Here is a 14,118-nt window from a genome sequence, read left to right as displayed (position 1 = left end):
ACAGCACACGTTTCGCTGTGAAAAAAAGTCCCTGCTGAGGAGGGCTGGTTCCCGCTTTGCTCAGGTCCAGTTTGTTGGTTCTCTCAGGTCGATAGTGATATTTTTCATGAAATCTGCCTCCTTTAGAGGTTTGGTATAAAAATGTTCGCAGGTTTGTTGACATCAAACTTGGGGATTTTTTTTACTCAGCAGTTTGGACATTGGTGCCCATATTAAACCGGATAAATCTTGTAGCCTACTTTTTTCTCCAAATGCCTCTTTTTTTTTTTGATGACCAACAGCAAGCAATTTTATCAAAACAAGAGAACAAAGTATATGTAAGGTGTATTGCTATTAAGTGTGTGTGTGCGTGTGTGTGTGTGTGTTGGGAGGGAGGTGGGGGTCCATTACCAGCTATTTCAGCCTAATTTTGTTACGTTTACATGAGCATTATTCCCTGACCTCTGAAATCAGCAAAGCAACCTAGAGTTGGTTGTGCAACAAAAATTCCAGCAGATCAACAGTTTCAAACCAGGCTGTATTGGGGTTTTTGAGACAAACAGCACACGCTAAAAACCCATGTCAGTTTGAACTTCAGTTCATTTTGACCATGTCTGTGGTTCCTACCTAAACTAGTGCTATGTGTGGGTGATTGATATTTATGTTAGGGAGCAGTTGATCAGGTATACCTAACAAAGTGGCCAGAGAAATGGATATGTGCAAATCACAATAGCATGATAGGCCTTCTTAAACAACTCTGGTGATTTATTTCAACTTAGTCATGTGGCTCTATGAGTAATGTTAATTGCAGTCCTCCAAAACATTTGGTGAAATTTGTTCCATGAAATAGCAAATATTGCAGTGACTTTTCAAAGGTCTGACTGATAGTCCAACTGATATACATTTCAGACTCCAAATCACCTAAATCAAAAGCAAACCTACTTACTTATCTCTCAGATTATTTCTTTTACAAAATAAGTTGTTATGCTAAGTGATGTCTAAGCATAAGTGTATTTGTATCAAGATTTGACCTTTAAAATCAACATAGCACTTGTGTTCTCAAGGAGTCTTAAAATATAACAAAATAAATATTTATCACACTTATGGTAGTTCCCTTTAGAGTAGATATGCCTTCAGCACTAATAAGTGTGTGTGTGTCTCTGTGTGTCCATTTCTAACACACATTTGTAAGGTGGACAAAAGCAGAAGTTTCTATTTTTATAAAGTGGTTATTTGCATCAAAAGATGGCTGGTGAAAGTCCCATCCAGCCTGAAACAGATGTTGTAATGCTTTAGTAGTCAGTGTTTGTATGTGTCGCACACATGCAGAGACAAATGACTGACAGAGTTAAGGTGCCGCAGACTTTGCATTTCACTTGTGTGCGTAGATCTCTGTGCAAAACCTCTTAAGAAACCTCTTCTTTATGTCAGACTGACAAAAAGTAAAAAGCAGTTCCTGTATTTTATTTTTTTATTTCTTTTATTTAGGATAGTTTTGTAAGCACATTGTATAATTTCAGCTAGCTCTTGTCTATTTTTTATTTTTATTTCATCCATCTTCTTCTGGTTTCAGGGGTGCTGGTGCCATGGGGCAAGAGGCAGGGTACACCCTGGACAGGGCTAACACAGAGAGACAGACAACCATTCGCACTAACATTCATATCTAAACCCAATTTAAAATCACAAATTTACCTTACTCCACTAACTGCATATCTCAGGACTGTGGGAGCAGTCATAGTACCTGTAGAGAACCCACACAGACATAAAAAGAACATGCAAACTCCATGCAGAAAGGCCCACCAGAAAAGAAAGAAAGAAAGGCCCCAGTCAGATTGTAAATTTGGACCCAAGACATAGTTGCTATAAGGGAAAAGTGCCAAACACTGCACCACCTCCGCCCTTGTTGGATTTGTTTGTTAGTTTAAAGTTAAATACTATACTTTTTATACCTAGTTTTATATACCTCATCTATGTCTACTTTCAGTTATTACAGATTATTTTATCAAAAGGCACAGTGAAACAGAGCCAATGCCTGTGTAATCTGTTAGGCAGCTTAGTATCAGTTACCATGATGAAGTCTAACTCCACTCCACTCTGCATTGACCTGTTAAGAAGGTTATATTCTGAGAGCTGGGGGTCAAAATAGTACTGTAAAATAATAGAAATTTGAATAACATCATGGAGCAGCTATGGTTAGCACTGTTGCCTCACAGCAAGGTCCTGACTTCAATTTTACCATCAGATCAGGGACTTTCTATGTGGAGTTTGCATGTTCTCCCGTGGTCCCCGTGTTCTCTCTGGGTACTTCAGCTTCCTCCCACAGTCCAAAGACATGGAGTGGGGAGGAGGTGAGGTTAGGTTAATTGATAATTCTAAATCGTCCATAGGTGTGAATGTGAGTGTGAAAAGTAGAAAAACACTGCCACTGTTTGATTTTTTTTTATTAAAAATCAAATTTAATCCATATTTGTTCTATTAAAATTACATACAACCCACATAAACTGTCAGCAAGACTCTGTTCAAGGTGCTTTATATTATAAATCTAAGACCTTACAATATAAGAAAGAAACTCCATCAAGCACATGGAACCCCACAACCAAGCTACTGGCAATAGAGTGAATGAAAAACTCCCTTTTAACAGAGAAAAAATCTCAGGCAGAAGCAGCCTCACGAAGGGGCGGCCATTTCCCACAACCAGTCAGGGGTGAGGGGAAAGAGAGAAAGAGCAGAAAGAAACAGGACAAAAGACACACTATGGAAGAAATAGCTTAGTTTAATAGTTTAATAAGTATTTATGATTAAATATAGTAGAAGTTTATAAATACATAGAAGCGAAAAGAAATGAATGAAAAAGAAACAGTATATCATGGGAGGCCTCCCAACAGCCTAAGCTCAATGCAGCATAACTGAGTGAGGGTTTTGAAAATTCTAGTAACCACAAGTAAACCTACAATGTGAGAATGAAGTCCTCTTTTAGGATAGTAAGATACTACAAGGTCTTTAAGATATAATGGGTCCTGATTAATCAAGATATAGTATATGAGGAGATGGATTGTAAATACAGTTCTGAATGAAGCCAATAATGAGAAGCTAATAAGGGAAAAATGTAACTGGAAAAACTGTAGAAAGTATTTTCTATGTATTTGCACCTGTGTGTGTATGTGTAATTTCTCCTAGTTGTATTGCCTTTTAACTCTTCCTTAAATCTAAGTTTATAATGATCAACTGGTAATGCTGAAGTGTTTTAGTAAGCACTTTGTAAGCACATTCTTTTCCCCCTAAAAAGGTAAAAAGTGAGAATTAATGAATGTGTTAAGACTGAAAGTAAGGCATTGATATTGCACATACATAATCCCCCCTTTTGTAAACAGCCGACTATGAAGTCCTGGTGAGCTAGCCCATTAACTCCTGAGGTAGATTAACCTCATCCTGTCATGTCTGATCAGTTTCAGAGTATTAAAAGGCCACATCTGACTACTGTGTCCACAGGCAGACAGTGGCAATGCTGACAATTGGGGGGAAAAAGTCCCTTTGCAGCTTAATATCATGAGCAGAGCTACAAGGGGAGGAGCAAATAGGCAAACAAACCCTTTGAGGTTAAAGGAGTGGACAAGGACATGTTGCATCAGTGCCTGCCGTTAGACACATAGTGCTCAGTTTAAATTGTATTTAGCTTGGAGGTGAATACTGCTTATACTGAGAATTTGTAAGCTTAAAAGCAGTATAATCATCACACCAACTGTCAGCACACACCTTTGTTATACACTGTAGCAGTATGCTGTAATAAATGTACAATTTTGAATGCACATCAGTGAAGCTTTTCCTCTACTAAATGGCTAAGAACCTGTATCATTTAGAATAAAAAGCTAAACATTATACAGCAAAGACTATGTGGGCAAGCTAACAAATTATTTTTATGCACTGTGGGTACCTTAATAACTAACAAATGTACTGAAAGTGTTCTTTTATCTTTACACAACATCTGCTGTTGGATAATTCATATTGTACATTGTTTACACCTTCCATCAGCAAAGGAGAGTGAAACAGGTAGCAAGACTGTATAATCCATTGCATGTCTCTTTGTGTTCATGTACAATGTAAACAGAGGCATTTATGTACTCATAAAGACAAGGTTTTACAGCGTTATCTTAAAATAATAAAACAGTAATAATTGTTTACTTTTATTATGGCTGTTTTGTTTGGGGGTTTATGCATGGAAGTTGTTCATTGTTAGAAAAGAGTTACTTTATTACACATCTAACAGATGTCTAGAGTTCAGAGGTGGGTTTTTGTAGTGATGATAATAATGATGATGGCAAACAGAAAAAAAATAAAGCTGTTAAAGTGCTGTTAAAATAGTCTTCACCACAAGTAACTCTCTTTTTAATTTCTCTTGTGAAGTTATGAAAACTGTTGAGTATGTATACATAGCCTTGTGTAGGCTCATTTGTGGTAAAAATGAGTCGGCCAAAATTATTTCTTAATTTCAGCTTTCCCTTCATCAAAACTGTAAGAGCACTGTAAAGACCCTCTGCATGCACCTCCTTCACTATATCCATAAATTTTCTGTGTGCCGTTTCTTCTTTCCTTCTGCCTGTCAAAATAAAGTAAAATGTTTTTTACATTTTAGGCAGTAAAATAGATGAAGTACTTTAGCATTTTAAACTGAATCTTGTTTTATTTGTTGTGCAAGCAGCATTGCATGGTGGGTGGTCCTTAGTGGGGCCATACAGAGTTTTAATACTCTCTGTAGATCTCCATCTGACAACTTTAGATATAGCCAGCAAAGGATTAAGGAGGATTACTATTTACTACATGCCTACCACTATGCCTGAAACATATACTATACATCTCTAAACATTACTGACCATAATCTGTATCCATATGTTATTGGGAAAAAGTGTAATAGCTTCCAGTTTTGCAGAATATATATTACTGTTTTCTTATTTCATAGCTAAACTTAGCACAAAAGTTAGGAAATTTATGCTTGATCAATGTATTAAGTGTTGTACCAGTGCTTCTTGGCAATAAATCATATACTGTTGGAAAGCCTGTTTACTTTCGCTTAAATGGCGCCACATTTGTAATGAAAATGCATTTGTGTGTTGAGCAGCAGAAGGGTGGTTTGTACCCATGAAAAAAATGCCAACTGTTCCCTGCCAATGCCAAACAACTTATTCTGTTATTCACTCTTGTTTTGAGCTGCTGACACCCAGATACAGCCAATCTAGCTCTGTACCCAGGCAATGCAGAACAGACTGCACACAACTAGTCTCACAGGACTGCTAGTTAGTAGGCCTGCTATTAGTGTCTTTCACAATCAGGAATGTTTGGACTGGTGTCAACAACTTGTGCACTGGAATCTGAAGGTCGTTTTCAGCGATGACTCCAGGTTCTGCCTATAGCAGTTGGATCATAGGGTCGATGGATGGAGAAGAGGGTGAGAAGGCTATTCTGACTGCTGGACCATTAGGGTAAAAGGTTTTTGTTTAGACAGTGTGATGATGTGGAGCAGCGTCTCCTTTCTGGAAAAACAAGTCTCATTATCATCAAAGGCAATCATAAGCCAAAGAGATATTAAGATAAGATTCTTCCACCAGTGTAATATTATGTAATATAATAACTCCATAGCCTGGGACTGATCCATCAACAGTTTCTGACTAAGCTGACAATGATTTATATGGCTCATTCTTATACTACATAACACAAACAAATAGAATCAGTGAAAGAGAGGTTCTGGTGTTGAGCCTTGCTAGCCACATGAATTGGATATCCTCACCTTTTTTTTTTGTCTCTGAATATGTAATATGTAATTTTGTAATGCATTTTAATTACAAATGAACAAGTGAGTTGCGCTAATGTAAAAAGATACATGTACACCTCCATAATTTCTTTGTTCTTTTCTCTTCCAAAGCAGAGTGTCAGTAATAGACCTGCTATTCAGTGAACTGCTTGAAAGTTAGCTATAAAAAAAATCTCAAAAGTGTGTTCTTTCCCTTAAAGGGAAATCAAGCAGGTGCCTGGTTAGTCATGATGGCTAAACATACAGTGCTGTGGGTGTCTCTTGCTTCCAGCTGAGAGTACTTGTTCAGAGTGGTGATTTTCATCAGAACAGGGTAGAGAAACAGCAGGTAATAGGCACTTGTTTTTGCTGCTGTGCACGGCTCAAACACTCCATATGGCTATATCAGGCAGCAGTTTTGTGGTTTTTGAACCACAGAGGATCCTCGCATAGGCATGCATGATAAACAGCATTTACTACTGATACTGTAGAGTTAGACTGAAATAAAATTTTAAAAAATGACACATTGATAAAAGAATATAAATCATGTGTTTCCTAAACACTAGTGTAGCCCAGATGAAAAAAACACTTTTTCACCAATGATAAAGGAAGAGAGGGTATTATTTCCTTTATCTTAACTGTTCACATCAGAGGGGGGCACAAAGAAGTACTTTTCTTTCTTATTCTCATTTAAAATATCTAGCTTTTAAAAAATAATTATCTGAATCTTACAACAAACAATTTATAGATTGATACATATATACCATCAAAACAGTGTACATCACTGTCACACCAGTGTTTGTTTTCATTCAAAGGCTTTATGATTTTTCCTATAATGGTGGGCTGGTCTCTAGTCAAAACGCCCAGTTTTTTTTGTCCCAGTCTAGCCCTGTATGCAGCTCATCTGCAGTCTGGTGTTACCTACATCTTCCTATTCAGGAGGCAGAATTTCCGAGTTCTGAGTACAATCAAAAGCACCACGACTGCAGTTTTCGTGTTGGATGTAAAAAGCGCACATGACGCGGTGACGTAGGCTAGAATCATGGCCGCGGTCAACGAGGGTCCAGGCGTGGGATTTCTGTCGTGGAAATATGTACATTATTTTTTCCTTTCTGTTGGTAGGTGGCACAGTGCACTTGTGGCAAGTAAGCAAGCTAGAAGACTGGCAATCTTGCTGGGAAAGTTAGGGAAGCAACACATTAACAAGAGAATTCTGAGTAAAACCAAAGTTACTTTCTCTAGTAACTAGTTACTTTGAAAGTAACGAGTAACTTGAAGTAACTGAGTTACTTTTGATAGAAGTAACTAGTAATGTAACTAAGTTACTCATTTAAAGTAACTTACCCAACACTGATGACCAGTTTGGATTTCATACAAAAGTCTGCTGTTAAAATATCTAATGCAGTTGTTGTCACTGGGATAACACAAGTATCTGAAAAAGATGAACAGTTCATTGACTTTCTGAAACAGTATGGTAAAATTGGAAGAGTCCTTTTTGTTGATGATTCACTGTCCGACTTCTACCAAAACCTGATTGTTGAATATTCTTGCAGTTCAGCCTTAGAAGGTTTAGAACCTTGCTTACCTTACACGTACACAGCACAAGCTGACCCCAGCATTGTCTATGAAATTAAGACACTCAGTAGCGTGTACACTACCAAGGTTGGGAGCAAGGTTATTATCGTTAACGAAAACTAACGAAATAACGAAAACTAGAAGTGAAAAAACATTTTCGTTAACGGAAATAAAAATAAAAACAAAAACAAAAAAAGGAAAACTAACTAAAACTGGAATGAGTGTTCACAAAACGAACTAAAATTAACTGAATTTATAGCAAAAATGTGTTTAGTTTTCATTGATGTGTGCGTGTCATACAATAGTCAAGGGTGAAAATGAAGTTTAGTTTCCATATTTTTTTTCTTGCTGTGTCTCATTATGCCAGCAGGTGGCAGCACGTTAGTCGAGTCGTCTGTGTTGCTGCTCCATCCACGCGCAGAATCATGTCAGGAAAAGTCGGAAGAAAGCGCCAGAGTCCAATTTGGGATTACTTTGAATATGACTGTGTTTTGGATAAAGCAAGTGTCTTGTAGTGGAAACAGACAAATTATGAGGGACATTTCTAAAGGGAAAAAAATCCCACAAACCTTAAAATGCACTTGAAAAGCTCACACAAGAAGGCTAACCTAGCTTACCTTGAGAGGGTAAGGGAGCACACTCAACCCTCATCCCCAGAAAACAGAAGCTAACCCCAGGCAAGGCAGCGTGATGCATCCCGAGACAACAGGACTGGGATATCTACACAACTGTGTGAGTCAGTTACCTTCAAAAAGTTTATCAATTCACTTGAACCAAAATTACGAACACCCGGTGCTGCAAGAGTTAATAGTCTCATTGGGGCCAAGATATACATTTTATAGTTGCCTGGTATCAATGGTTGTTCATCTGCCTTTATTTATTTATTTAAAGAACCCATAGGTGGGAATGTGAGTTGTCTGTCTCTGCATGTTAGCCCTGCGACAGACAGGCGACCTGTCCAGGGTGCAGGGTATGGTAGCTGGAATAGCAACATACCCAAGGATAAGCAGAAGAGAATGACTGATATGATGAAACTGGGATTTTGTTACACTTAATTATTGCAAACACAACTAAAACTATAACTGAAACTAATCAAAACTAAACTGAAACTAAGAATTTTCAAAAAAAAATAAAAACTAAACTAAACTAGCAAACAATTGGTAAAAACTAATTAAAACTGATATAAAATTGAAAATCTGAAGTCAAAACTAAATAAAAATAAAAACTAATGAAAATTGCAAAACTATTAAAACCCTAGTTGGGAGTAATATACGAAGACCTACTTAGCTGAGCTCAAGGAACTAGCTAAGCTGAGTAGCAAAGACTATGGTGAGGTGCTGAAGGAGATGATGTGTCATATTGGGGGGGGGGATGTGGAAGCCATGCCACCTACCACTGAAGATCCTTCCCCCACACATGTCGAGACCACTGTCGTATCTCCGCCTGCTCCTAAAGTGCAACAGTGTCACACCTCACATTCAGATGTTACACCAAGTGATATTGGTGCCACTGATCATGTTCCCCTTACTAATGGAAGGAGAGCAGTGTCCCTTTTAGTAAGTGACTTGAACCCACCTGACATTCAGAAGGTCGTGGTAGAGCATATCGTATGAAGGCAAGATGTCCCACACATCCAGTCCCAGGTGAGACTCCGTTCCTTCTCCGATAAGGTTCCCAGACCTAACAATGAAACTGATTATGACGCACACACATTGAACTGCTCCAAAATGATCCCAGCATGTCCCCTCTGCAAATATCCAGAAAGATCCATGACAGCTTTCTCCCACCAGCAGCTGATATAGTTAAGAGCTTACGGAAAAACACATTGGCACCACAAAGCAAAGAACTCAGTTACAGTTCCAAGGTGCACATGTTTTTTTAACCAGAGGAGAAACACGAGAGTAGCATTATTGCTATTGAGGATCTCAGAAACCACGTGGCGAGGCTGCACAGTCAACTAACTACATTCATGTCACAGAAAAAAACCCCAAAGTTGGCTAACACCAAGGGATCTGCAGGGAAGCCGCAGAGTAAGATGTCAAAGCCACGTGATGTAGATGGACGTATGCAAAGACAGACTACAAAGAAACTGACCCAAGCCCTGGAATTGTTTCAACTGCGGTGAAGATGAGCACGTCGTCCCATGCTGTGTTGACCCTGCTAACCCCAACCTAGTGGCAGAAAAAAAGAAGCAGTTGGAGGCAAAACAGTGCCAGTGGGAAGTGCAAGATGGTTCAGACTCACCTTTAAATAACTAACAGTTCCTGTTGTGGGACAAACAGGAGCTGAGGAGAGTCAACAACGTCCTTCAGACATAAACAATGAAGACAAAATCACAGCTGAGGTTAACAAAGTAAGTACACCAGCAAAGAACGTCAAAGCACAAGCATATTCTGGCTTAAAACAGACTGAGTCATTTTACAAACAGCACCTTTCAGAGCAGAAGATCAAGCCACTACATGACCTCTTAGAAGTGGAAGGTGCTAATGGCCAGCTAGTGCCCTACTTTGGCTATATAGAAATGACCATAACTTTTCCAAAGGACTTTATAGGTGTTCCAGTAGATGTAAATACACTTGCTTTAATTGTCCCTGACACTTCACAATCCCTCGTGCTCATAGGCACAAACACTCTAGATTACTGTTCAACATCTACTCAAAGACTGACTTAGCCGGTCATCAACCCCTTACACATGGCTACAAAGTAGTCTTTAAAATCATGGAGTTGAGACGGAAGCAGACAAGTGAAAACCATCAGGGGGTAGTCAACACACAAATGCAAGATGCCTCAAGTCATTCCAGCTGGTTCAACCGTAGTGGTGGAGGGAGTCGCCCTTGGCAGGGGCTTTCAGGATGAAAATTCCGTTGTCATTGAGTATCCATTGTCGTCCCCCTTGCCCAGTGGCCTGCTACTTAAAGCATGTCTGGTTGACTTCCCCCAGCGGCGGCCCCACAAGTTGCCAGTTGTTATAAGCAACGAGTCTGACCACGACATTGTCTTCCCTGCCAAGTGTACTATTGCAGAGGTTAGTGCTTATCAGACCATCCTATTAAAGGAGCACAACAAGACCAAGTAGTCAGAACCACCACAGAGAACGCCAGAGATTCCATCCTCCCAAGAGCCCACTATAACTTTCAGTTTTGGTGACTCCACTGTTCAACTAGAATGGAAACAATGCATCACACAGCAACTCAACAGCATGCCTGAAGTGTTTGCACATAAAACCCTAACCCTAACCCCCCATGACTAACCCTAACCCCTAACCCTACCCCTACCCTAACCCTAACCCATAACTCAGCATTTTTTAGTGTGTATATACACACATACAAAGATCTCAAGATTTTAGAGAAATTTCTGTTTCATGTACAATAAACAAATATCAATAACTTACAAGTGTGTATTTATCATTTTCTTTTAATCATAAATGGAATGTTTAATCTTTTACTAACTAAAATGAGGAAAAAAGCAATTAAAAATAATAAATATGAGCTGCTTGAGTTAATATAAAGTGCTTGTTTAAGGATTCTTTTTACATATACTTTGAAATAGTTTTTTTAAACTATTTTTTTTAAAGGACCATAATTTGACATAACCTTTACAAGAGACTTAGTAGCACAGAAGTGGCTCAGTAAAATTGCAGTTTACTCAAATAATTTGCTTTATTTATATTCTAAGTCAAAAACTGAATAATAAAAGTATTTGATTAACCATACAAACAAAAGGCGTGTTTACATTTTTTGCTTTTATTACGGATAAATAAAATCCAAATGACCATAAAATATCAATAAGACCTCATATGGAAAAACACTGTCCGATGCTAACATCTTGTGGAGGGATTATATATTGCACTCTTAGTTCGTCTTTCCGAGTTTCCACTTGGGATTTCAAACCCTTTACAGCCTACCTAACAATCCAAGATATAAGACTGGGCTTGCAAATATAGGTAAAACTTGCAATGGATACTGTCACTAGTGTGTGGGTGTGGCTTGCTAAATAACAATAGAATTAAAAAAGAAAGGTAGAGGAAAAAATACCTATTCCGAGTAATCCATGAATGGCTCTACACTGTTGCTGTAAGCAGCAAAACCCTGTTTTCTTTGCTCAACTCGGAAGTGACATCACTTCTAGCTCAGACTTCAGAGGTGACCTCACACTTGTTTCTATGGCTACAGCAAAGTGATAAAAACCATGTACCATTGTTTGGACAATTACTGTAACAGCTGGGTTACAAACAGCCTTAGCAGAATGTGCAAAGAATATAAAAAAGTCAGAAGCATGGCAAGTTTTATAAATACTGTGCTCTAATGGTTTTGCATTTATTTATGGCCATTCATTTCATTATAACCTGTTTTTCCCCGTCTCTGGCATGATCTTTTATTGAACCATTTAAAACTATTGTTTTTGATTAAAAGAAGCCAGTGAGTGAATTAAGGATGATCCAACCCAGTCACCTTGAAATGACATATTTATCTGCACTTGCTGATTTGTTTAAGTGTGCATAGACTGTATATGTAAGATGGACGTGGCCACAGTGATATCACCTGATGGTTTTTGGACTTCACATTTTGAAGCCTCAAACTCATTCTGGCCACCTTCATGGTATTTTTTTGGAGCCAGAAGTGACTATATTTGGCAGTAGCGGCACTGGGTCACAGACAAACTAAAAGACAGAACGAAAGAAAGAAAGTATGTTATAAAACCAATTTATAATTTGTAAATTAGTTTTAAATTAGGGAACTATTCACTGACACTAAAACATTTTCTATCAGCATTTAAAGCTTTTAATTAGTTAATTTAGCTTTAGCATTTTACTATGAGAGTTCTGGAGCCAGCCTAAGGTAGCCACAAGAGAAACTGAAGCTTTTGAAAACTGTTATGAGGCTACTGACAGCTTCCTGCTGAGCATATTTTCCTACTGGGTGGATCACAGTAAAATAGATATAAAACATACACAACCACAAACAGCTTTTACATACTATATGGAGAACTGAACATTTGGTCCAGCTGGGCTGGACAACACAAAGTAAATATGATCTATAGAGCCACATTAGTTGCATTAATGGGAAACACATCAGACTTAAAATAATAAGGATAATTATTTGTTAAGAACTACAAGTCTTTTTATGGTGAATAAATTGTAAGTAATCCTTGTTTTTCTTGAGTCCCTGTTACAAGCCTTCATATTCAAGCATTCATATTACAAAAAATAAGGTACATGCAAAGAATCTGGTTCTCACAGAGGTGTGTACACACTCTCCCCCCACACACATTCATACAGACAAAGAACAGTTCCTCCAGCACAATTACAATGTGTGCCGTCATTCAGCCTTCTTGATGGTTGTCATGGAGATGTCATTGATAAGGTGGAGAAAATGCAGTTTCCTTTCTGCACATAAGTAAAAAAAAAAACGTCCTCTGTGGCTAATTTCACAATTAATAAGCCTTTACTGAATCAGACCCCCTTTGATGAAAGAACATGTTGTTGCTATAGTGCTTCACCTTGTGCGTTCATCTTTGTCAACCTTCCTTGTTTTCTCTCTCTCTGCAACTGCTGCTGCTGCTGTAGCGATGGATTAACCATTTCTTAGACCTCCCTGAAATCAAGTCTGTATCACTCGCGCTCATAACACATTTTGTCTGAGAAGCAGACTCATTCTGGAAAACCTTGGTTGCTGCAGTTTCTTTCTCCTCTCAGTTATTGTGACACAATCCTTCCAGCATCACGCCAGTCGCAGCTCTGCAACAGGAGAGTGAATGTCTGCAGGAGAGGACTAATCTTGACTGACTGGAGGCTGGTGAGTCACACAGATACACAGTAGCGATTCCTCAACTTTGCAACTTAATTTTATTATTTTGCTTATCTTACAACCAGTTGATAACTCTGAATGGAATTTAATGCACAAAAGATGTTAATCTTTGAAGTAACAAAGATAGCATTGTAATTATATGGCTCTAGGATTCTCACCATGAACAACACACTTGCAGTAAACATATATCTACACACACAAACACACACACAGTGGTCTTCCACAGGATGAATGTTGAGCTAATACTGTTCAGGTGAGGTGGATTTTTTTGATATTCAACTGTTCAACTGTTAGAGATCTGCAGAGAGGAAGACAAAAGGTGTAATGTTTGCACTGCAGTTAGTAAGCATTTGAAGGGAAAATAAGGACAGCATAAGGGTAGAGTCAAGATTTTAAGCTACATTGTAGATTGTCATCCCAAATTGTTGTCCCAAATCTGTTGTATGCTAGTTTCATGCTACCTTAGACATCCACATTTATAATGTGCACACTATAAATTATATATGTCAGTGTCACATCTGGGCTTGTGAGATACTTCTCGAATTCCTCTGCTAATACTGTAATAATGTGGCTGAAAAGGTTATGAAGACACAAATGCCAAAGGCCAGAACCCAAGAGATGCATGTATAGTTCAGTAACCAAGTGATTGACCTGGGCACCAGCAAAGAGGTTTTGGCCAAATACGGAACAGGATAACTGAATGCATACCACCTACACCTCATCTGTCAAACATGGTGCAGGTGGTGTTTTTTTTCTGATGGGTAATAGCTGCCAGCAGACAGACTTTACTGCTGACAGCAGTTGCAAGATGAAAACATGTTGCCTGCTCATATTAAAGGTAATGCAATCAAGAAGTAAGGTTCATTATATTCATAAGTGGCACAACATCTGTGATTCCCACCCAGCACAGCTGATGTCTGTTTTCTCATGCAAAACCACAATAACTATATTCTGTAGTTCAAATCCAGAAAAACT

At 38.4% G+C, this 14,118-nt stretch overlaps 1 protein-coding gene across 1 annotated transcript in view; it reads left to right on the top strand.

Annotated features, from left to right (window-relative positions):
* Positions 1 to 30: 30 nt before the first annotated feature.
* The window catches only part of ankrd34ba (ankyrin repeat domain 34Ba), a 30,364-nt gene continuing 16,276 nt past the window's right edge, over positions 31 to 14,118 (top strand). The window contains exon 1 of the mRNA XM_085167630.1: positions 31 to 13,131. The gene's annotated coding sequence lies outside the window, so the exon portion shown is untranslated. The remainder of the gene's footprint in view (positions 13,132 to 14,118) is intronic.

Source organism: Neolamprologus multifasciatus, chromosome 7 (assembly GCF_963576455.1).
Source record: "Neolamprologus multifasciatus chromosome 7, fNeoMul1.2, whole genome shotgun sequence".
NCBI classification, from domain to species: domain Eukaryota; kingdom Metazoa; phylum Chordata; class Actinopteri; order Cichliformes; family Cichlidae; genus Neolamprologus; species Neolamprologus multifasciatus.
This window is presented reverse-complemented; position numbering and strand designations above follow the sequence as displayed.